The sequence below is a fragment of the Mugil cephalus genome, chromosome 2 (genome assembly GCF_022458985.1).
Source record: "Mugil cephalus isolate CIBA_MC_2020 chromosome 2, CIBA_Mcephalus_1.1, whole genome shotgun sequence".
Classification (NCBI taxonomy): Eukaryota; Metazoa; Chordata; class Actinopteri; order Mugiliformes; family Mugilidae; genus Mugil; species Mugil cephalus.
Window position 1 is genome coordinate 22,567,197 of NC_061771.1, and position 23,591 is coordinate 22,590,787.

Here is a 23,591-nt window from a genome sequence, read left to right on the forward strand (position 1 = left end):
ACATGGCTGGAAGTGGCTTGAAGGGAAAGCGTTTGTTTGATGTATAACTGCCGAGTGCTCTCCGCATGTGTACGTAAACTCGTGCCCTAACTGATTGCCGGTTATCTGTCATCTCCCAACGCTGCACTCAAACAGACTCCAGCATCAAACTGTTTCCAGGACAAATGACGATCTTTGAGGACGCGACCCTCTGCGACAGAGCTCTTGATTGCCTTGCATTAGGCTGACTCACCTAAGCACCCGGGAGCAACCACCGTGCAGGAAGTATGTCCATACTCAGTAAGTATACCGGACATGTGTGCTTCTGTGTTTGCGCGTAAGAAGGAGACGTGAGGCGAGGGACGGGGGCGAAAGTTCCATAAAAAGCTTTCCCATAGCTTCATATGGATAATTGTTCTTGCATTTGCAGTTCGCAACCACAAATGTCATTTCAGAAGGAAAATTAAGAGCAACTGGTGGCAGTTTTTCTACATACCCTGACTCTGCTTAACGGCTTCCACATGATCCGTGCGTGATGGGTTAAGCAGCGTCTTGGCTGAGCTGTAATATTGCTTTTTTTTACAGAAAAACACACACACACACACAGACACTTCTGTAGCCCCAGAACGGTGTCAAAGGTAAATTAAGGTAGCGTGAGTCTCTTGACGTGCACCAGCGAGAACTTGCACGCTGGCGAAAAGAGAGAAACATGTTCCAGGTTTTAAGGTTAAGTTAGGAAGCAAAAACAACTTAATTGGGTAAAAAGAAAGACTTTGTCTGCGCCCACATCCATACTTTTAACAGCGCTGGGGCTGCAAAACTGCACTGACATCACTTAAATGCCACACTTTCTCTGAGATACGGCCGTGCCCAATTACAGCGACTGAAAACTCCTGAAAACTAAACTGAATTACCTGACAGAGCCCAAACCCGATCGTCAATATGTGGAAACAGAGACTCGATAGAATGGACTCTTTGTAAAAATGAAACAGTACACCACAGCAGCGCAACAGCAATGAACCAGCACGACAAGTGAAAACATCCCGGGGCTCTCCGGGCCTCAAAACAACGAGACGACAGTGAGCTTTGTCTGATTCGTGGTTGGTGGTCGCTGCCTGGGAGTCAACGCTGTGTCCTCATCTGTTGTTTTTCAGACAAGAACTTAGCTAAAGACTCCCTAAAGCAAATCTTAATGACCGCTATGGCAACGCCGCTTTCCACAACATTTGGAAGTTGTAAGCAGATTATGCGTCAGGAAACGAAACAAATTTCCATCAATGTTACGCTCTATGTGGGTGTACGCAGGCTTTTACACTGGTTGCATTTCCAATCACTAAAGACTGGGAATGCTTTTTGAGGACAGGGGTAATTTCCCCCTGGGATCAATAAATTAATTCTAATTCTGATTCTGATATATTAAATGCAGCTTAAAAGACATGTGGTATATATGCATCATATATTGCAACGGAAGAAAAAGTATCGCGGTATATTGCCATATCGATATTTTTTCCCACTCCTAAAGAGCATCTCTCCTTATTGGGTCCGCCCTGAATAAGTATTACATTTTGTAAATAATATTATAAATTAGGCAGAAGTTTGTAATGGTTTCTTCATTCATAGATTTTATGTTTTATGTAAAATTTATATGAAATAGGTTTAATAGTTTAATAGCAGACAGTAAGGTTAATAATTAATGGTTATTTGTCCAAAGGGTGAAATGTCTACTAGAACTGATTGACACATTTATGAAGTGAAAACCTTATTGGCCTGTTAGACTGAAGAAAGTTTGACCTGTACCTAAAGCTTTTAACATACCCTGCAAGAATTTTGTTTTTCTGTCCAAAACTGTCTGAAACTCCAGTGGGAAGTCCTCATTGGGCCCACTAACTGCAGCATACACCCCCAGTGACATAGTACGTGTGGTGTATGCTGCAGTTAGAGGGCCCAATGAGGACACAAATACACCAGTATGCCGGTATATTAAAAATTCATATCATATCATAACAAAAAAAAAAATGCTGGTATTCGGTATGAACCGGTATACCGTCCACTCCTAATTATTTATGTTAGTTTAATTGCAATACTTGTTATAAACGTCTATAAAACGCTAAATTTAGCTTTGGGGCTAAATTGCTCAAGGACTGGTTAATTAAAACGCATGAAAAAGTGTCTTGTCTCACAGTACGCTCATTTCAATACACTGTGATTAAAGCCACAATATTTCCCGAATTGGCTCCGCATGTTATCTCCTACGAGCTGGTTAACATAATGAATAAATGTGTAGCAGCTTGATATGAGCGCACTATAGGGGAAGCGGTCGCTCCAATTTGCTTCCTCCTACAGCTTTGAGATGAAATGACCAAATTCTAGTTTTTCACTGGGAGATGGAGCTACCAAAAACCTCTGAAAAGTCATTTGAGTCGGCTTTTGGGGCACTGGCAGAAACAAGAAATCAATAAGACAAACTGAGAGGAATGGAAGGGAAAATGTGATTGATTGAGACGAGGATTTAGGCTGTCTGGCTCTACTCAACTTATCATTTCCCCTGGTTCTCCAAACACTCCCGTCCTCCCTCATCCCTCCCTCCATACCTTCCTGCCTTTTTACCTTCTTTTATATCCTCTCATGAGCCAACTCCCTTTCTCCCCCTTATCTGTTTTACTTTCTGCTCTGGTGCCTTTCATCCTATTCCTAACGGCCCCAAACAAATATTATTTCCCTCCTGTAATTTCTCTTTTGTCTGTGTGAGCTGGTCAAAATGTAGGAATTGAATGTCAGTCAAGTGTCCTATTTGCTGGGTATTACATTCCCTTGTGTGAAAATAAGAATTACACACATTTCATACTCTGCGCAGCCGAGAACCAGACCGTGTGTCCGGCTTCATTTTCCATAAAAAATTCATTTTTTATTCAATTTCAGTTCAGTTTGCGGAAATTACTCCCCTTCGTCTCTGCTCCATTTCCCTGCTGCTTGAACTGAATCGACTGAGCTCCACCTAAAAATAAATCCACACTCGTACAATATCGCTGAACTCGCCGACAGATGTTGATAGATGGATAATGTTAAGTAGATATTTACTAGGTAACCTATGTTGATGTAACAGATGTCGGACATTTGCATCGATTCCTTTCAGCGGCTGTAAAACTGATCCTAAAGCTCCCGTGTCCGGTCTGAGCCCACCCAGACACAATAGTAATACATCCCACCAGGCTGCCTGTGGACTGTTGCCTTCAAGCGTCCGAATTTGATCACCAAAAAAAAAAATATATAGCTGTTACAGTCCAGAGCCACTGCGGTTCTTCTTTGCTCCCGGTTGTCAGCCACACACAAAAAAAAAGTATAAACGTGTGCAACTGCCTTCAATCTGTGACCATTCATTCATTTAATAAAAAAAATTGATTGCTTGAATTAATTAGCACGCAAATTGGGTGGTTCTCGTAATTCCGTTTTTGACATTTTGATCCCACAAATTCCCAAATAACAGGGCGGGTGGGGGAAAGTGCGCGCTAAGCAGACTGCTGTATGTGGCCGATCGAAGGGTTAAGCCAGCTGTGACTAACGGGCCCACGCTGGGCCTCTGCTGGACCGTCTCTGGCAGCCATCCATGATATTGAGAGAGAGCAAGTGGGAGGGAGACGTAGACGGAGAGGAGTGGAGTGAAGTTGAGTGGATTAGCAAGAGGTGGGGGGATGACAACATGTAATTACCTATTTACCCAGCCTTCAGTGGAAACCTCATCGAAGGCTAATTGAGCGGTGCATTAGTAAGAGGGTCATAAAGATAGCAGCAGGACTGCGGAGGGGAGTGGACGGAGGGAGGGAGGAAGTGAGAGGAGGATGAGAGATGAGTACCCGCCGAGGGGCAGGGGGGTTAAAGAGAACGGTGGAGTCAGGAAGAAGGGGTGAAACGGAAGGAGCGAGGAAAAGTGAAGTAATGTGGTTACTTACTGCGGTGATTTTACGCCTGTCAGTGGGTAACTGGAGCTCTGATGTAAGCTATTCTAAGTTTTAAGTAGCAGCACCGCAACAGAAACACGTTTAAACATGTTTTGCAGCTAACCGGCCCATGAATTTCCGTAAGTTTTACTGTATTTACAAGCAAACAAGCAGCAGCTGCAAAAAAGGTCTTACGAATCAGAATATAATTGAATCAATTAGGAGAATTACTGTTCACTTTAGGTGATACTAAAGTTTTACATGAAAAAGCTTAATTGGTAATCACCTGGCAGTCATAAAATAACTAAACAATAATAAGAAGAAAAAGCTGTTATAATATTTGAGCAACTACATCAAAATGTTATTCATGTACAGCTCTGCAGAAAACGTTGTTTAATACCCGTATTCACGTGCATGCTGTACTGCATGTGTGCTCACTGTGGCCATGATCCATCGCCGATACATTCATCGTCAAGGGGCGTCACGCACACTACAGTAGGAAGCCTTTAGTGGTGGGGGTAAAGTGGCACATCGGACGCAGTCATCTCTGTAATGTGTTTTAGTGCATGGATGGATGGAGGGAAGGCTGGATCTATGGGTGGATGAGCCTGAAAGTATGGTCGCGGTGCGCTGGCCCTGTGGCACACTGCTACTGTAGTCAGAGCAGGGCCGGACACGCATCAGGATGAACATGTGTGCTGACACAGGCACAAATAGCACACACGCACACAGTTCTAGCAATCTGCCCGGCTCTGTGACCTCCACATGCAGGTGCAATACAGCAGTAATAATTTACAGCCCTTGTGCAGCTCTCGCGTCAAATAAAATATGGATTTCCTTTAGGCCAGAAGTGGGCGAGCCCTACGGTTTCTTTTAACCCGCAGGGCGCCCCAGCCACGACCGTCTTCTTCTGTTATCTAAACTGGGTGTACAATAGGAGGGGACCCAACAGCCTGGAATATACAGATTTAAGAGAACAAGCAATGAAGCCCATGCGGTGGGTGCAAAAAACTGCAGTTCATCGAATGGCCACTTGAGGCTGCCACCAAAAGAGAGCAAATCCCCATAGACCCCCATGTTAAAACTTAAACAGCAATATTAAACATGTTTACAGCCTGGTACAAGAACTGTTTTTTGTCTAAATACTTTATTTTACTATCCACAACATCAGTCATTTGTTTATTTTTCATTAAGGTGTAAAATTCTGCATAATTAAGGGCGTTCCACCTTTGAGTGAGACTGAGCTAACAGGTAACGGGGAGTTAGATGCGCTGGTCTCAACATCTGACACTACCCGATTTTTTAAACCAAATGATATCTCTGTGACACAGCAGTCCTACATTAAAACGCCCCTAAAGCTCTGACCATAGGATCGCCCCTGGCCCAGATGGAGATATGCCTATTTTCTTCATGATAGCGGTAAGAAGTGCTACCTCAGTCTACGCACTGGCAATATTTGTATGCTTTTTGTTGCACATAATTGGACATATTATGTATTAGGGTTACCGAGGCAACCGGAGCCCGGAACGTCAACTGGTGACCGACTGTCAGCTACAAGCTATATATTGGCGGATGAGGACTTAGCCTTTTATCCTCGCCCTCTTTTCCCTTAAGAATGCACAGGATGTGTTGACCTGCAGGCTCAGGCATGAAGCGAGCACGCACCCATTCACAGAAACAGCCGCTCACACGTGTGAGTGACCGGGCGGACCTCCTGTTTTCTTCCGGAAAGGAGTGGGAGAAGGAGGCTGCAGAGGAACCACACGGCAGTTCGTGAACCCCGCTCGAGGCATTCATTGAATTCCACGGTGCGCCACAAGTGATGAGACGGCCCTGTCTATTGTGTGAGAAAAACACTCTCGCCTTCATTGAGCTGCGGAGTGACCGGTGAGTAGATTAAAGGGGGGGGAGCTCTTTATGAATGTAAACAGTTGCTCTTTCCCCACGCACCCATGCGTGCGATTTCACATGGAGCTGACGAATTAAATCAAATCCCCGGCGCTTCTTTTCATCCAATCAGATAAAAGATTAGCTTTAACGGGCGTCTGCAGCGCCACAGAAGCAGGGACAAAGGGAAGCTGACAAGTCAGCTGCATCGTAAGGAATAACCACCTTGAAGGTCAAAGGGGAGGCGACAGACAAACTGGGTCCAAAAATACATTTCTTGATCAATCTCCTCCAATGTCATGTTACAACGGCTGAACTAGAAGGATGGGGTTACGAAATCTTTCACCTCCGATTGATTTTTGCCAACAGAGTAGTGGGAGTACACGGGTACGACTCAAAATAACATGCAGAGAAATGCAACAAAAAGCAGGGATTTTTAAACCACCGCAATTTCTTTCTTTCCTTGTTGTGCACGGCGGCATGCAAAAGGACCCTCGCCAACTCTATAATCAACCGTCACTGGTTGAATTTGGAAAGAAACACGTGCAAACTTGATCATATCTCGCATATGGCGCCGCCAATATGGGAGAGCTCTGTTAAAGCATACGAAATGTAAAAATTCGTAGCTAGACGTCGGCACGGGTTGAGGAAACGAGCGTCACATGCATGTCAAACATACTGTGCAATTTTGGACAACACTGCTGAGGGTACGGTGTACACAAAGCCTCATATTTTCCACTGGTGGTTACTTTTCATGAAGTTTCACGGTTCAGGAGGACGGACAACAAAACGGAGAAAAGGAAGAGGGAAGAGGGGGCAGATTGAAAGAGGGAAAGATCTCATCGCTGCGAGTTAAATCGAGAGACAGGAGAAAGGGAGAGAGAGAGCGTGTACCCATATCCCCTCTGGCTCAATAATTAAGACGAGGGACAATAAATATATAATGGGGGCTTTTTCCACCAAGTGCAGCTGCCTCTCCTTCTGGTAGATGGGACCGCGGGGAGACAGACCCAGGAACAGCAACTAAGTACACTAGCCATTAAAAATGGATGCAAGGAGCATGGGTCCCGGCTGGCCCCGTCGACCAACCACCCAGAATGTTGTGATGGAAGTTGCCGTGGTTACATGGCTCCCAAATGGTCCTCGGTTGTCAGGGTGAATCAAATCAGACATCCGAGCACCGGCGCCTCCGCCCTTCCCGGGCTCGCTGCCGCTGGGGGCACCACAACTCAATGATGTCATTGAGGAAGGAAGTTTGGACCTGCAGTGTGTGTGTGTGGTTTGAAGACGTGAGAGAAAAGAGAAAAGAAGACGGCAGAGTGACATGATTTTCCAAAACAGCCCTTTAGAAGTTCTGGTTGCGACTGTCAGAGCTCCATCTGTTTTCAGCTCCAGCTCTTGATGTAACAGCAGGGGCTACTTCTTTGAATTCCTTCACCAAGATGGCTACTGTAGCGATGAACGGATTAAAAGGTCTGTGACTTCAAAAATAAGTCTCATGCGCCACAGATCTGTCGGTGATGGATGTTAATGCAAACTCACCAAGACTACGACTGAGAGATAAGTAGGATGTTTTTTCCGAAAGCGAGAGATGGGGTGGTGGAGAATTCAGAGCCTTTATTGAAGAAAAAGAAAGAAAGACGTGCGCTTATTTGTTTTCTGGTGGAGGGTTAGATGGGGAGATTGATATCAGACCATTAAATATGAAGTAGACGATGAGCTCAGCCTAGGAAGAAAGCTGGGTGCGCAGAGGGAAACAGGTAGCCTGGTTTTATCTGAAGGTCACAAAGTCCACATACTGGCACTATATATATATAGGTAACTTGTGACTTATAGATATATAAGTCACATAGATATATAGTGCCACTGACGAGTTCAGTCTGGCTCACTCGTAACAACGCCACCCAAACATCGGTCGGCCCTGTGTTACTTTTGCCAGTTGGGTTTTTCCATTCCCTGCTACACTTTCAACAAAGGCGACTGAAACTTTCGCCGAAATTTCGCCAAAACAGACGAGTCTTGCAAATGTTTATAGATACCTTACATCTTTATTGAGCCAAAATAATCAATTCAAAATCTGTGGAGATTGAGAAGCAGCTGGAAATACTAAAGTGGAAACACGCTGTTATCAAGAGTACCTTGTGTGGTTACACATCAGGCTATGGTGTTAGGGTCTGCATAGGGTCTAGGCTGACTTAATATTTAAGTATAAACTGCTTAAGATGTACTGGAAATTGGACTGGAATGCGGTTGGACTGTCTACTGCCTAACTTCGCTTCTACCAACAAATTTCTCCAGACAACTCTTTCTTCCTGGGTCTCCTCAGGCGGGCCTCATAATTACCGTAATGGCAGCATTTTTTATTTTTTTTTCAGCCACACTTTGAATTTTGTGAGTTACGGTTCGGAGTTCAAATATTGCAAGCTTTTCTTTATGCGCAGGCGGAAGTTTAAGTCTTAAAGGATTAAAAAAACAAGCTGCATTTCTTTCTGACTGAATCTGCAGCACAGTAACTACTGGATAACTGTCAGATAAATCAGTAAAATACCACTAAAACATTGTGTAAAGTAGAAAACATCACAAAAGAAGTTCAGCGCTTAAGTGCCGTGGTACTTGGGAACTACTTCAAAACTATAAAAAATAAATAAAATAAGAGCCAGGGACAAAATAGCAATGCTTGTAGAATACACTGTTTGCATGTGTGGCTGTGTGTGTGTGTGAGTTATAGGCGTCTGAGGAGAGACTCCCTGCATGCCGGTGTATACGTTTTAATGGCTAGTGACAGCCACGTAGGGCTCATCTTACAGTAGAAAGATCCGCGGCCCATGCAGAGAATACTGAGGAGGAAAAGGGGTACCGTGGGGAGGCTTCTCTTTGACATGATGCGATGTACGTGACATGCAATGCACAAGAGCGTGCGCCGTGCATGGTAAGGAATACGAAAACTCCTTCTCCTGCAACGGCGACGGACGACGGCGCCGGGAAGCGCTGCGCGGCGAACCCTCGGCTTCGCGTTTGATGAATAGAACGGCACCGTTCGCGCGTACACGCTAGAGGAAGACGAATGCGGAGAGGCTGCTGTCCATCACGGCGGGTCCTCGTTGCTATGTGTCACTGATGCTCCTGATGACATCATCAATCATGGCGGCGCACCATTGGGGTGGATTTAGGAGTCAGGGGTCATGGAGAAAGCCTATAGACTGAGCGGGACCGGCAATGAAAACACTGCACATGCACTGTAAATACTGTCTACTGTATAAACTCATTCTACAGAAGGTCAAACAGCCTCATTGCTCTGATTGCAAGGGGGCGTGCATCACTTGTGGAATTCATGGTGGGGTTAGTTCAGCAGGGGAAAAAAAGGGCCCACAGAGTTGCATTTGCACTCTAAGCTGAAAATACTAATTTCTGCACAACGCAGCTAAGCTGATTCTAAAGTCACATACATACATGAGGCTGAAATATGCTCTTTCTGAATGAACATCATATCAATGCATCACACATGCACTGGTAGGATTTAAAAGAGACACGTAAAGTGCATGGCGCAAATGGACGATTTAGCTTATGTCATGCAAGCCTAGTGCATCCATTACATCAGTTACCATTGACAGGATTAAAAAAAAAAACCCACGACTGTTCAAATTCTCTCTAAATACAGCGTTGTGTGTCATGCGAAGTAAAAAAAAAACGTGAGCGGAGATGGAAAAACATATTCATGTGCTGGTTCACAGGTGAGACGGTGGTAGGAGGTGGAATGAAAAAACACGGGGATGAGCTTTGCACGTCAAATGCGCCCATTGATATCCATCAAGACGTCAACAATGCCCACAAAAACGCAAAATGCAAATGCATTCGTCCGGGCGGATATCGAACAAAAAGGAACGTGGCATCTCACTGACTCACTGTGTAATGGAGCTTCATCAAAGAATGTTTTGTTCCCATAATAGGATCAATGTACTGCTTGAGAATCTAAGAGGAAGAGCTTCCCTCTGGACTCACCCGCATTCTGCACCAATTTTCCGAGTATAATGCACTTCAAAATAGTCGCACACACCAATTACTCCACTGCCAGCTGTTTGTGTAGAAACTGTAGGAGCGGACGCCAGGGCGTACCTTCTAAGAGCGTTTTTTTTTGTTGTTGTTTTTTGTCCGCTCGAAAGGGAAATGCTGTTTCACGTGCATCGCCTTCTAACGCTCCTCGAGTTTGATGAAACGCTATTTTTATATGACACAACACAAACTTGCATTGGATGACCACAGAGATTATACACATATATCATTATATCATCGACATTTCACTGAATTCACTGTGAAGGTGTGTCCAAACTTTTGACTTGCAGCGTATATATATATATACGCACACATATATACGAAAACTCATATAATCATAAAGGGGCGTAATGATCTAATCTGTCACTTCCTCAAAGTCTGATAGGCCAATACATCAGCAGATGGGAAGTAATCTATCACGGAGCAGCGGCAGGTTATGGCAGCGTGCTGATGGATAGGAGCTGTAGATAGAGAGGATGGCTGGGTTGCCCTTGTCGAAGTTATGAAAAGCAGAGGAATGGGCCGAAAGGGGGGGGGGGGGGGGCGCAACGAGACCTAAATGTGTTCTGAACAGACTCGTTTGTCACGCTTTGTCATCGAGGGACATCAAGGCAGTAAACAGCCTCAGTGTGTGTGTGTGTGTGTGCGCGCGTTGTGTGTCGTGCACAGCGTACAGTAGTGTGCAGACTGTGACAGAGCCAGCGCGTGCTCGCCTGTGTGTGTGTGTGTGCAATGAGTGTGCACTTAATTACCACATTGACTGCTCACGGGGGGATACGTTTTGCCAATGAGATGGAAAAAAAAAAAAAAAACGCGTGTGAGGTGTGTGTTTGCGCACAAGCTCCTATTCAGGGCGGATGTATGTGCCGTGGAATCCAAAGCATTTGACCCCAATCTGTGTCTTTGCATTATTTATAGTCCGATGCCAGCTCCTCTTTGTTTGTTTTCAGAGCTTGTCTGAGGAGTCGAAGTGTGGGAAAAAACAACCAAAAAAAAAATATATGAAAAAGAAAAAATGAGAGGAAAGAATAAGTAAGATGAATTCAAAATATGGAGTCATCCAAAACTGAGCGATCTGTTTTTCAACCTCAACGCAACAAATCACATCAAGAGATTTACAGCTAATTGATCGCCCTGGACAATCCCATAGTCTTCGCGGTGGGGGTTTAAACTGTTTGGAACGTATAGTTAGGGCAGCGAGGCAGCAGGGTGGCATTTAAGAGAGCCGTCCTCACACACCGCGCCGCCGCACACTCCAATAAATGCACTTTAGAATCCCCTCCGCTTTTATATCTGACACATACACATGCCTACACACACACTCACACGCACCACAGCCCCCTTTCCCCGGGCCTAGCCGGCAGGGCAACAGTGTGTATCCTCAGAGACCTGCTGGGCCAAATCAATGGCAGCCAGCAGCCATCCACAACGAGCGCCACCATTTTACTGGCTGCCACCCAGAGCAGCAGAGGAGCAGCTAAATCGTGTGTGAAGAGAGCAGAGCTGCGAAGCTAGGCAGCTTACAATGGGCGCACACCACAACGTTTAAAAGGAAAAATACTAAAAAATATATATATATGTCACTGTGTTGCAGTTTGCATGCTGCCTGTGCGGTTGTGTGCATCGAGGAGTCCATCCGGGGCAAGCAAGCTTATCGTGAACCTCAGCGTGCGGCTGTGTGTGAGAATGTGATAATTTTTTTTCATGTATGAGTTAATGACAAAAGGGAGGTTTGAGTTGTTTGTTGAATCCCAGTTGGAGCCATTTGCAATCGTCATTCGGATGATCGTTCCGTTTGGTCTAGCATACAAGAACCCCCCCCTCCCCTCCACGCCTAACCGCCATCACTCCCGGGGGAGCACAGACAGTCTACGGTCTCAGGAGGTGACAGAGCTGTTCAGGAGGAAGTGGATCAATCTGTGCCATGACTGATTTCTCTCTCTGCGTCGCTAACAATGTGAACCGCACAACAACAGAACCCCCAATTAAATCCATATAATTAACTTATTTGATGACCAGGAAGCGCTTATTTCATTACGAGCTACTTCCTCGAAAATGTCCCACATAAAAGCAAGTTTTTCTTTTTTTCTTTTTAAATAATATTTTAATTAAACTGGTACCGTTTGGGGAGTCTGAACAGCAAAACAAAGCTGCAGCTGATGTAGAGGAATTTGCTCCGTGGTTTTATAAAAGCCAAATGATTTATTTTTTTAATCTCCCCCTCACAATTCCTTCCTTCTTCACTTACGTGTTTGCCGTATATCTTCCCTTAGATACAATCTGTCTGTGATTTGCACTAATAAAATATAAAGAGCGCGGAGGAAGGAGAAAAAGCACAGCGTTGTCTTCAGTGTTAAGCTGCCCACGCCCCTCCTCCTCCGCCTCCTCCTCCTCCTCCTTCTACCACCCCCCCCAAAATATAGCTCCATTGAAAAATAGTCTGCAGCTTATTGATGTTCGAGCCGAGACAGGAGCAGAGACCAGTCGGTAACTCTAGAAGACAACCTTGTTATTTTCAATAAACCTATTACAGGAGCTTCTTATGAAAGGCACAGAGGAGGCAGGCAGTTGGTTAGGTGTCTCTTCGCTTTGGAAGGGAGATTCAGAGGATGCACGCGGAAAACGATGCCAATCTCTACACCGAGGGATGTATTAAATGTCGTGTCTAATTTAATCTTGAGATATTGAGAAACCTGCTAAGGCACTTCCTGTGTCTAAAGGCCGTCCAGGAATGGAGTAGTTGGGGATTGCTGAGCAGGGGGTTTGGGATACATTAGGGAGGAGGAAAGGAAATGATTGTAGAGCTCACAAGGTGGATGATGGATGTGGTCTAACTATTTGTCTGTTGATACATTTTTATCTGATGCATGTCTTATTGTATTAGTGGTCAAATTTATTTACTGCGTGTCTTCACTGTGACGCCGTGTCAACCAAGTGTCTGTGATGCACATGTTCCATTAGACACATGCACGCCTGCCATATATGATGCACGTGCTGTATTTCTATAGGCACACACAGCGTTTCCCATACAGCGTTAATGCCATTAGTAGGGCCTCCGCCATGGTCTCAAAGCAAATCAGAAATATTTTTGCGCGTCTCAACCGAGCATCTCCTCCTCTCTCCCCAAAGCTGGAAACAGTGGCGACTGAAACGTTATATCCATATCCCCAAACCTGCTCTGTTAATCTTACCGATTCTTTATCGATCCAAAACAATCAATTCAAAATTAGGGGAGATGGAGAAGCAGTTGAAAATCCTTAAGCAGAAACACTCTACTACCAAGTGGACCAATCACAGCTCTTGCAGTCTGCGTCGCCATGGCGCATACCGTATTTCCTCTAATAGTGGCCAGTGTTCAATCAATAGCCTATGATGGCCGGGGGCGTGGTTTACACGAAACAAATAAAAGCCAGCCTCAAATACAGGCCGGGTGCGCTAGTAGTCAGCCAATTATAGAGGTAGTAACTCACAGGTGCCAAATTTGTAGTGCCACATGAACCCAGGCTTTCGAAGGTCAACAACAGAGAGCTTTAGCAGCGTGGCGCAAAGAAGAAACTTTAGCGTGAACTTCAAGAAGGTTTTGAAATATGCAGATTAAAATACAGCCTGTTTATTTTTGTCAGTTCAAACTGATACAGTGGTGTCATCCATTTGTTCGTCCATTCTAACCACACGTGCTTAAGCGTTTATTAATCCTGCTACGCAGCTGTTGCGTGTATGGTGAACCTGCTAAAGGGAAACATTTTTTTTTTTAAAATAGCAGAGTAAATGGCAGGAAAACTTTGAGCAAATATACCGGTATTAAACTAAGGCAATTAGAAACAAAGGCTTCCCTCTAATAAAAGCCTGCCTCCAATAATGGAGGACCTGGCCACTATTAGAGGAAATACAGTAGTTACATTTCTGGGAAGGTGCACATAAGTTACAGCGCTAGCCTGTTGCTGTACCAACAAAACCACTTATCATGGACAAGTCATAGCATGTGAGGATATTTGTGTAATACGTTAATAAAGACTGATGATGCCAACACTTTAAACCCCAATGTTTGTGCTGTAGATGTTTTAGACCGTGGAGATGTACAATTATCTAAAGAGAGTTTGTCGAAACCCAGAGGAAACGAGTCCATACGTAACCACATGAACTAGCTTAACTTTGTAAGCGCTAGCTAGCAATGTTAGCCTGAAAATCTACTGTTTACTATAAATCAGATTAATTCGCTCATACTATTCAGTCTAACATACATTTTATCCATAGATCACCACGCCTTAACAGCATTATGTTTAGTTTTCCTGGGAAAACAATGTACACAATAATGCATATCCATAATCCAATAAACTGAACGCATACATTTAATCCAGAGGGTAACGGGGTTTCAGGTCAGGTTTGTAATATTCGTGGCATCATGTCCTCTGAGGACAGAGCATGCCTGGTAATTTCAAATGTTTGGTGCTTCTAAAGAGATTACTCATCCGCACAAACACACATGCACAGGGATGGACTCTTGCGACGCAGCACACTCATCCCCAAACTCGCAAAGCCCGCATGGCGCGCGCTCGCGTCCCGTAAACCTTCAAACCTTTAGACCGTCGAAGGTCAATCTTTACTGCGACTGTTACACACAGAGAAAAAAACCATCAACAACAACAACAACAAACGGCACAATCAGGACCAACAATAAAAGCCGAGGAAAAGCGAACACGCACACGCATCACATGCCACGCGTCATTTAATCCCAGGTGCCTTGGGGAATCTGAGGGAAATAGGGAGGCTGAACATAATTCCTGAACACGGACGACAAGAAATGTGATTTGTGTTGGATTTTCAGCCCTCGAGAGGGAGGAAGGGGGGGGGGGTAACGGCAGCAGGATGGACGCTAACCAAAAACAAAAAAAAAAAAAAAGACGGTTAGCTAAAAAACAAGAGCAAAGAACAACAACAAAAACGAAACACAATCAAAGTCATTAATTAGTAAATCTACAGACAAGCAGCGGCGAGGGCTAATCCTGGACAGGCACAAGAATAAGAAGCTTAGAGTGACTAACAGAATTAATGTGCCGTGGTTGTTTGGTGGAAGCCAATTTAAGGGTTCCAGTCGGCGTTGGTGAATGGGAGAGAGAGGTTGCGAGACTGGGCCAAGGACTGGAGCCCTGTCGTCACGGCCGAGACAGAGGCTGCAAAGAAAACACTTTCTTGCCTCAATGTCTGCTTTGCGATTTTATCTCGTCGAACGGTTTAAGAGGGAAAGAAAAAAATTCCCTGGGCTCACATGAAAGGTTTTCGTGTTTATTGTTCTTAACAGTCAATGGTGGGGAGCGGTTTTCGCGGTCAAAAAAAATAATCTTTCACGTGAAATAATAAAACGTTCGGCCCGAATCGTCCCTGTGAAGCGGTTAGAGGAGTTAGCATGAGCTAACCCAGAGCAAAAACCCATCCGAGCGGACAAGTAATCCACGGGAAAATATCACAGCCCCGGTGCCAAATGTGTTACCAAAAGCTAAAGAGGCGGGAAGATCTGGACGGGCGCCAGTTTAAGCGAATGAAGCTACACGTGCTGCCGATTCAGAAACTGGAGAAAAAAGCCGAGCCCGAGAGTCTTATCTTCGCCTCCTCTGGGCTGTAGAAAAAATAACCGTGACAGCGATTTCACAGATATCAACTGAGCTTTACCGCTGGGTCGATGGGACGGTGATTAAAGGAGAGAATAATGAGATGTAATGCAAACACATGACACACGGGCACCGCCGCAGAGATGGAGGGGAGGGGGAGATAGGGAAGGGAACCGGAGGAGAGGGCGAAAGCAAAAATAAAAATTAAAAAAAAAAAAGAAAATGAATACATTACTAGACGAATAAGCGGCTCTGGAAAACAGAGGGGACGTTAGGTTGAAGGAAGGCAGGGAGGGCCAGACGAGGACGGCAAACAGGAGCAAATCCTCTGGCGGCGGTGGGTGGTGGTGGGGGGGTGATGTGGAAGTCCTGCAGGCCGTGCCACTAAGCCCCCCCGCTGCAGATTAAACTATACAGTAGTAAAGAGCGGAGGGGAGGGAAAGAAAGATAGAGGGATAGAGTCGAAAAGAGCAGGAGAAGGAGCTGCAGAGGGAAAATAAGGCTTTGTGGTCTGGCACCGGCTCGCTATGTGAAACCACCATGCGTGCCATGGGGACGGAAGGCGAGGGAAAGAGAAGGAGCGCAGCGTTGGTGGGAAAGACACGGGGAGAAGACAATAATTGAAGAGGAGGGCAGGGGGAAAGAAGACGGAGACAATAAATGTGAAATGAAAAACGGAGGGAAACACTTAAGCCTCGACTGTGGAAGTTTGGCCCCGGATTTTTTGAGTGCGATTTTTTTGAGTGTGTGTGTGTGTGTGTGTGTGTGTGTAAGTGTGGTTGGAAAATGGAATTGTTGTGGTTCTGCCTGGCTCCTTCAGAGTGTCTCCCTGTGATTGGAACACAGAGGAGGGGGAGGTGGTGGTGGTGGGGGGGCTGAGAAGGGAAGGGATCGCCCCGACCGCAGACTCTGTCTCTGTCACTCTCTGGCTGTGTCTATTTCACACACTCTCTGAATATCTTTCTTTTTTCTTTTTTTTTAAGATCCGATCTCCCCAGACCCTATGTGTTATACCCCCCCGTCCCCCTCCTTCCGACCCTCTACGTCCCCACACACAGCCCATATGTAATAAATATGGAAATCTGATGCCAGCGCGTCTCTGTGATGGAATAATAAGCAGAACGCGGCTAAAAATGTCCGTGAGCGAAAAAGAAAAAAAAAAAGAAGTTTGTTTGCTATGTTCTGCCGCTACAAAGCTTTGATTAACAAAAATGAAAAACAGGGAACTATGAAGAATCTGTTTATGAGAAAAAGCAGAGACGGGGCGAGAGCAAAAGAGGAACGCAGAGAAAAAGGGGGAGCCGCGCGAGCGGGGAGAAACAAACCCGCCCGAGCGGAGAACAGACGAAGCGAGGCAAAGTCTTAAGTTGAATTTTTAATATCTCACCATATGGCCCTCTCCACAGGTGAAGATGTCTCCGCTATTAATTACCAATTCACAGCCTGTATGTGGGCGGGATCGCGTGATGGACGGACGAAAACGGAAAGAATGCAAATGAGGGGTGAGTGACAGGGGGGCGAAAAGGCAGCGAAAAGGCGGCGAAAAGGCGGCGAAAAGGCGGCGACGCGCGGACGACTGGAGCGGGCCGAGAACAAACAAACAACACGGAGAGATGACAGAGATATCTATTATCGATTAGGCTGGAATCTTGGAAAGTGAGAGCGTCGGGTGGAGGCTGCGGGGGGCAATCTAGATATCAGACAGAAGAAGACAGGAAGGCTGAGACACGGGCGCTCTGACAGACAGATGATAGGGAGAGCCGGAATAGATTGGAAGCTGCCCCCCCCACCCGACTCCGACTCTGACTGCCAGGTAGATCAATAGCATCGCTGCGCCTCTTCCACTACTCTCAGCTGCTCATCCACCCCTTCCACTCGTCCCGGCTTCTCATCCTGTTACTGTTGCAAGCGGCAACGCAGGCTGGATGCTGGCTAACCGTGGCCCCCCCTCCTGCTGCCTCTCACTGTTTCTCTCCACCACAAGGCTGTCCCTCAAAACAGCCTCTTTGAAAGCCTTCACGTACACAGTTTGAGAAACGTCCGTTAAAATAAGTAAGTGGGGCGGAAATTACAGGCGCGCTCGCCTTGACACTCTTCTACCTAGCCGGCCGATAATGACTCAAAGGTGGGACGCAAAAGAGGTTTTGAAGAGATCAAACCTGCCTCCTCTCTTCTGTGTATACATATTTTCGTGACTGGTTGACTCAAGCAGCAATCTACTGACCTGCACACGTCTTCCTAGTTTAGACTCCGTTGGCCCGGGCTGTGGGAACCGAATGCACCGTCCCTATAATTACCAACCGACTCATAACATCCCCGACTTTAACATCACCTCTCCTAACCTGACCCAACCTTCCGGGCAGGCATTTACGACACGCACGCATCCGATTCACGCACTTGTGCGCAGAGAAACGCGGCAATGCGCTGACAAACAACCTGTGTGCAAAAACACACACTCACTCACTCACTCACTCCCTCACTCACTCACAGCTGGCTCTGCAGACACTGGCATCCATCACATCTTGTGAAACTTAATCTCTCTGAGAGGTGGAACAGCTGCAGTGGCACGCATGTGCATGTGTGCACACACACAGACACACACAGAGTGGAGGATCAGCTGGAGTAAACTTGTTCATCCACAGGCTGACATGTGACAAGGCACCTCTGACCTGAGAGTAGCAGACTGTGGTCGTGAAACAGGTTGCAAGTTCCTAACGCGCCCCAAAAGTATCCACGCAGAGAGCTGAAGAAGCATTTTTTTTATACATCAAATACCAATTTTGTCAGTTTCTCTCTCTGGAGGGGTAATACGACGTTCGCATTTAGTCCAGGAAAACATCATAACCTCTTTAAATGTTATGTTAATTTATTTAACATCTAGTCATCTCAGCGAAAATTACACAGAGCTTCACCCTGAATACTAGCTCTCACCCAACGTGCAGGATTTTCCTACTTAATTTGGATTACTGGAGCAGAGAAACCGTATGCATTAACTGCAGCGAAGAAAAGCAGGGGGTGCCTCTCTCCCACTCACCCACACACATGCCGCTCTCTCTCACACACTCAAGCCTAATTGCTGTTAAAGTACTTGCATGATTGATTTGGAAGCGAGCGAGGTCCGTAATGCTGTCATAGACAGTGTTTGAGCAAGACTGCTGACTGCTGTCAAACACACACACATCAGCACATTACAGCCCATTATGTAGTCACTGAGTTATGGCCGTGCCCTAAAGAGAAATATAATTGCAGGCAAACTGTGTGCAATCATTACATGTCACAGGTGGATCGTGTATATATATCTAAATGTATCGGCGGACAGAGATATCATTGAACGTTTTAGACTGTGATCAGGCTGGCGGAGTGAATCCACCTCCACTGGTGGACTCCAACATGTCCACGCAGTTCTGCATCAGTTCGCAGCCAGCCCACTCAGAACTGACTGACAGCCACTGACAAGTGCTATTGTGTCTGCACGCACCTTTTAACCGTCCGTCCAGCCTGCTCTGTGCCATGGGTTCAGTCGTGAGAAAATACCTCTAAGCATGTTTGGAAAGGGGGGGTAGGGAGGGGGACACCAAAACCCCAGTGAAAAAATTAAAAAATAAAAAGCGGTTTAACAGCCTCCTTAATCTCTCATCAGCATTTTTTAAAAACCACTTCAAGAGCTGCCTGAAAGCAAAAAGAAATATTCAAATTTGACAGGAATGCAATTCAGTCTCCTGATTAACACTGTATTAACGTGTCTGTGGCAGAATTTTAAGATCACACACTGCACCCACCGAGCTCTTATGCGAATAACATACTGTTAGAATAATAATAATAATAATAATAAATGACAAGTAGGCTCAATTGATATCGATGAGAACTCACAGCTGACTGGCCACGACACGCTCCTGAATCGTCCTGAATTTGGGTAAACATCACAGCAAACATCACATCCCATCACCCCCCAAGCCCCCCGGTTTTGTGCCAATTCAAAGCCGAGGCGACCACCTGCGACACCCACCCAGGAAACAACTAAGTGCCCACGCCGTGAGAGGGCGCAGACATGTCGGTGTCAGTCGTGTGTGTGTGCGTCGGACCGGAGGAGAGACGGATGCGCACCGACGCGGCTGAGGAGATGCGCGGCTGCGGGCGCTTCGGGCTGGGACGCGCCGCGGCGAGAAGTTGCGGCGACAGAAAAGGGGGGAACAGGGACGCACACACACGTTTAGAAGAGACGCGCTCACCATATCAGCGTCCTGCTCGGCGGCGGCGTCGTTGGAAGAAGAAGAAAAAAAAAGAAACTCGCAGCGTGTAAAGATTCAAGCTGTCCGTCCGTCGCCTGCCGGTATAGCATCCACCGTGGCTGCAGCCGCTCTGCCCAAATAATCCAGCGCCGTGCGTCTGCTCCCTCTCTCTCTCTCTCTCTCTCTCTCTCTCTCTCTCTCTCTCTCTCTCTCTCTGTCTCTCCCTCCCTCCCTCCCCTCTCTTTCTCTCTCTCTCTCCCTCTCTCTCGCTCTCGCTCCAATAATTTCCTACCCGGTGTATGACTCGGTAAGGTAGCTGCTTGGTAAGTCCCCCTCGGCGTGGTGGCTGGAGTGAAGTTGGGGCACGTTTAAAGGTGCAGACCCCGCGCGCAGTGGTTGCGACGTATATGCATAATATACACATACATATATATTTGTTGGAGTTCAGTCTATTTCACAGAGCGATTTCTCCCTCGCCCGGTGAGAGAAGAAATTGTCCCGGTAGACGAGTGGGTGAGTGGAGGGGACTACTCATTGGATGGATGGATAAGAAGACCAGCAGCAGCCCACGTATTTTTGGCTTAGATATATAAAATATAAAATCAACAAAGGATTTATTCGTCAGCGCACTCGACTTCAAATCGGGCCCGATTCGTCTGGAGAATTCAGCCCTATCAGCTGTGGGCTATGATATGCCACATAATTAAATGAGATGCCATTAAGTGGATGTGAAAATGAGCGCTAATCATTTCACTCCTCTGGAAATATTATTCTTCAATCAGTTTGTGATTTATTATTTTTTTTTCCTTTTTTCTCTTTTTTCTTTTTATTTCTTTTTTTTTTAGATTAAATCTCTGTTGACTTTTTGTCAATAGTCCCTCCGTGATAATGTTGGGGCTTCAGAGATTAGAAAAGGGCAAGTGCACAAAATCTGTGGACAGTTTTATCTTATCTCCAGCAACCGGTTGATGAACTCGCATTCTGCCTGTGCTCAGGGCAACCGTTTCCAAACAGTGCTTTCTGGCTAAGCTGGCTACAGCGTGTTTGTGGTTTTATTTTATAGAATTATATATATTAATATACCTTGCTCTTATACCGTCCACAGCTCTGGCTGCTCCAAAACTAGACCAGGGGCCTTCAGCGTTTTTCAGGCCAAGGACCCCAAACTGATGGAGAGATTAAGCAGGGACCCCCTACCTAATATATGTGTAATATATTAAACTTGGCCTAGTGCTATTTATAAATATATATGCCTTCGCGGACCCGGTTGAAGACCTATGGCTTAGAACAATATGGTGCACTATGAGTGGTTGTGTGAATGGGATCCATTGCTCCACATTCACATGCTATTGCTGTGTGTATATTGTATATTTCCATCTTCTTATTTTATTTATTTCATTATTTAGTTTTATTTTATTATTTCTTTATTGATTTTATATTACATGTATATATTTTTTATTATTTCTTATACCTTTTTTTTTTTTTTTTTTTTTAGTGGTCTAATTAGTGTTTTTTATGTGCAACTGAGCAACTTTTTGTTGTCAGCTGTCTTTTTCTTTTTTAACCGTTCTTAACAAGTTTTTCATGCTGGTATCATCGTGTTGCAACCACTTCTACCCAAAAAGCTAAAACCAATATGCTTTTCATCATTACCAGCCACAGCAAATGCTCAACCTCAAAACACTGGCACGCACCGTGCCTTTTTCAGCGACGTGATGAGCGGCTGTAAATGTAAAGAGGTAAAAAAGAGTCGACAAACAGACCGACGAGTCAGCAAAAGACGGAGAGAGGAGGCGAGACAGCCTTTAAGGCCACCGCTCGGTCTTAAAGCACACGCATGCAACACACGCGCGCGCACACACACACACACACACAAACCTATCCGGGTGTGCTGACCTAGAACTCCAAAACACAATCAGTGGTTCAGCAGATTCCCATCAGCACAATGTAAATGAGATGGAAGAGCAAAAACGTGCTTTTGTTGCAGAAACTCATCAGCTCAGTGGGTACAAGAAAACATAACCTCAGGCTGGGTCGGACACACACACACACACACAAATGTGAATGATCACTCACGCACACACACACACACACACAGTGAAGTTGTGCACTCAGACTCTCAAAAAGATAATAACTCACCACATAAGAGATAAGGGGCTTGGTGGCTATCAAGATAACTTCACTCACTAAAATCGAATCTGGAGCTGCGCTTGACGGGGCCTCGTGACACGGCGCGCACATGGCACAAGTTCTCCCCGATGCACACGCAGTGAGCTGCGAGCGCCATGTTCCAAACTAAGTAGCATATAATTTGGTTTGCTTTCGTCGTGCTTCACCCCGTGCCCTCCCTCAGTCAACACGCATCCATACCACTATTCAAAGCTCTTGATTAAATATTCAAGCGATCCTCTAATAAATATGTATGGATTTACGAGCTCAATATCTGGCGCGTGTGTATACGCATGGGCGCTTCCTGTGTGTGAAAACGCGTGACTGTCGACACGCGCGTTCACGCGATCCCTGCAGGCGTCCTACTGTCGACCAAACTAATTTATCCGTTTTCAATTTTATTGTTTTTTTTTTTTTTTTTTTTTTTCATGTCACGCATGAACTCTGCATTTCCTGAGCAGAGTTTATCAGCCCAGCTTGGCACGTCAGCGTTTGCAAAGCCTCCACGGAAACATAGATCTGGGCAAGATTTTAAACTAGGTCTCTACTTTATAGGCGATATAGTCTTTAGCAAGGTAACAGAGTAGACTTACTGAAATACTCCGGGCTGCTGCAGCATGGGATTTTAAAGAAAATCAATTCAGACCACTCGATTTTAACAGAAATTGCCCTGCTCGCTTATGGATTCAATCCCGCGTTCCAATCACACCGTCTGCAATACGTCTGATTCAGAGGCCCTGATGTTCTATAAACAGTGCGAGTGATGAATAATGTAAAATATATCCGTCATTAAATTTTTAGCGGAGAACAATACAGGCTGTCATTCGTTATTGCCGTCTTTAAACTGCTAAATTGAGGCAATAAAAACGTCGCGTAAACTTCATCAAGTCATGATCACACAATACGGATCTGGCTAATTGCTACAAAGTAAACGTCTCCATAATTCATCTGTAGCCTTACAACAAAGGGAAGGCTGGATCAATGATGCGCAACAACTGCATCTGATGGGAACACAGTAGGGCAGCGACTAAAAACAATCCTTTTTTGATCAATCCGACAACTGTTTTCTTCTCTTTTTGAGCAGTCAATCAGGCCCTTGGTTAACTTGTCACAACGTCTGTCAGAAAACATTTTCTCATAATATGCTTTTGAAAAGCGAACATGAAACGTTGAAACAGGAAACCTTTCTCTGGTGATATTCAAGGTGCAGATAGTGTGATAGTATGAATGTTTGATTTTACTTCAGTGTCTTGTGCAAGGCAGGAATTGCAAAGCAATCTGGCAAATGCAACATAAATGGAAATCCACATTGTTTAGCTTTCTAGGACTGTGTGTGCAAAACCAAACTGCTTCCAAAATGCACTGGAAAAGCAGCGCTGCCATACTAACCATTATCGCTGAGCTCTTGTTTGAAATATAGCAGATGCCGACCACCAACCAACAAAAATGCTGTCTGACGAGGTGCTCGTGCGTTGCGGTTTTGCTGCTGTGGTGAACCGTTTTACTTTTGCAAAGAGTCCATACTATGAGGAACCACGTAGTATGGACGCTTGCCTTTGATGATTGGGTTCGGGCTTTTTTTGTAATGAAATGTACTTTTCAGCACGTGTTGCAGTGGGAGCCACCATAACTGGGGGCGAACGTGTTCGTATCTTCCACAAAAATCGATCTAAGTAGCACAACATACAACAACAGGCGTAAGATTATGACCACTGACAGGAGAAGTAAATATCATT

At 45.4% G+C, this 23,591-nt stretch overlaps 1 protein-coding gene across 21 annotated transcripts in view; it reads right to left on the bottom strand.

Annotated features, from left to right (window-relative positions):
• Positions 1-23,591, bottom strand: part of ptprdb (protein tyrosine phosphatase receptor type Db) — a 162,839-nt gene that overhangs the window by 81,227 nt on the left and 58,021 nt on the right. Inside the window, exon 1 of one of the 21 annotated variants that reach the window (XM_047577696.1) lies at positions 19,687-19,859. The exons of the other annotated variants lie outside the window; for them this stretch is intronic. The gene's annotated coding sequence lies outside the window, so the exon portion shown is untranslated. Of the gene's footprint in view, positions 1-19,686; positions 19,860-23,591 lie in introns of those variants that run through there. 21 annotated transcript variants of the gene reach the window in all.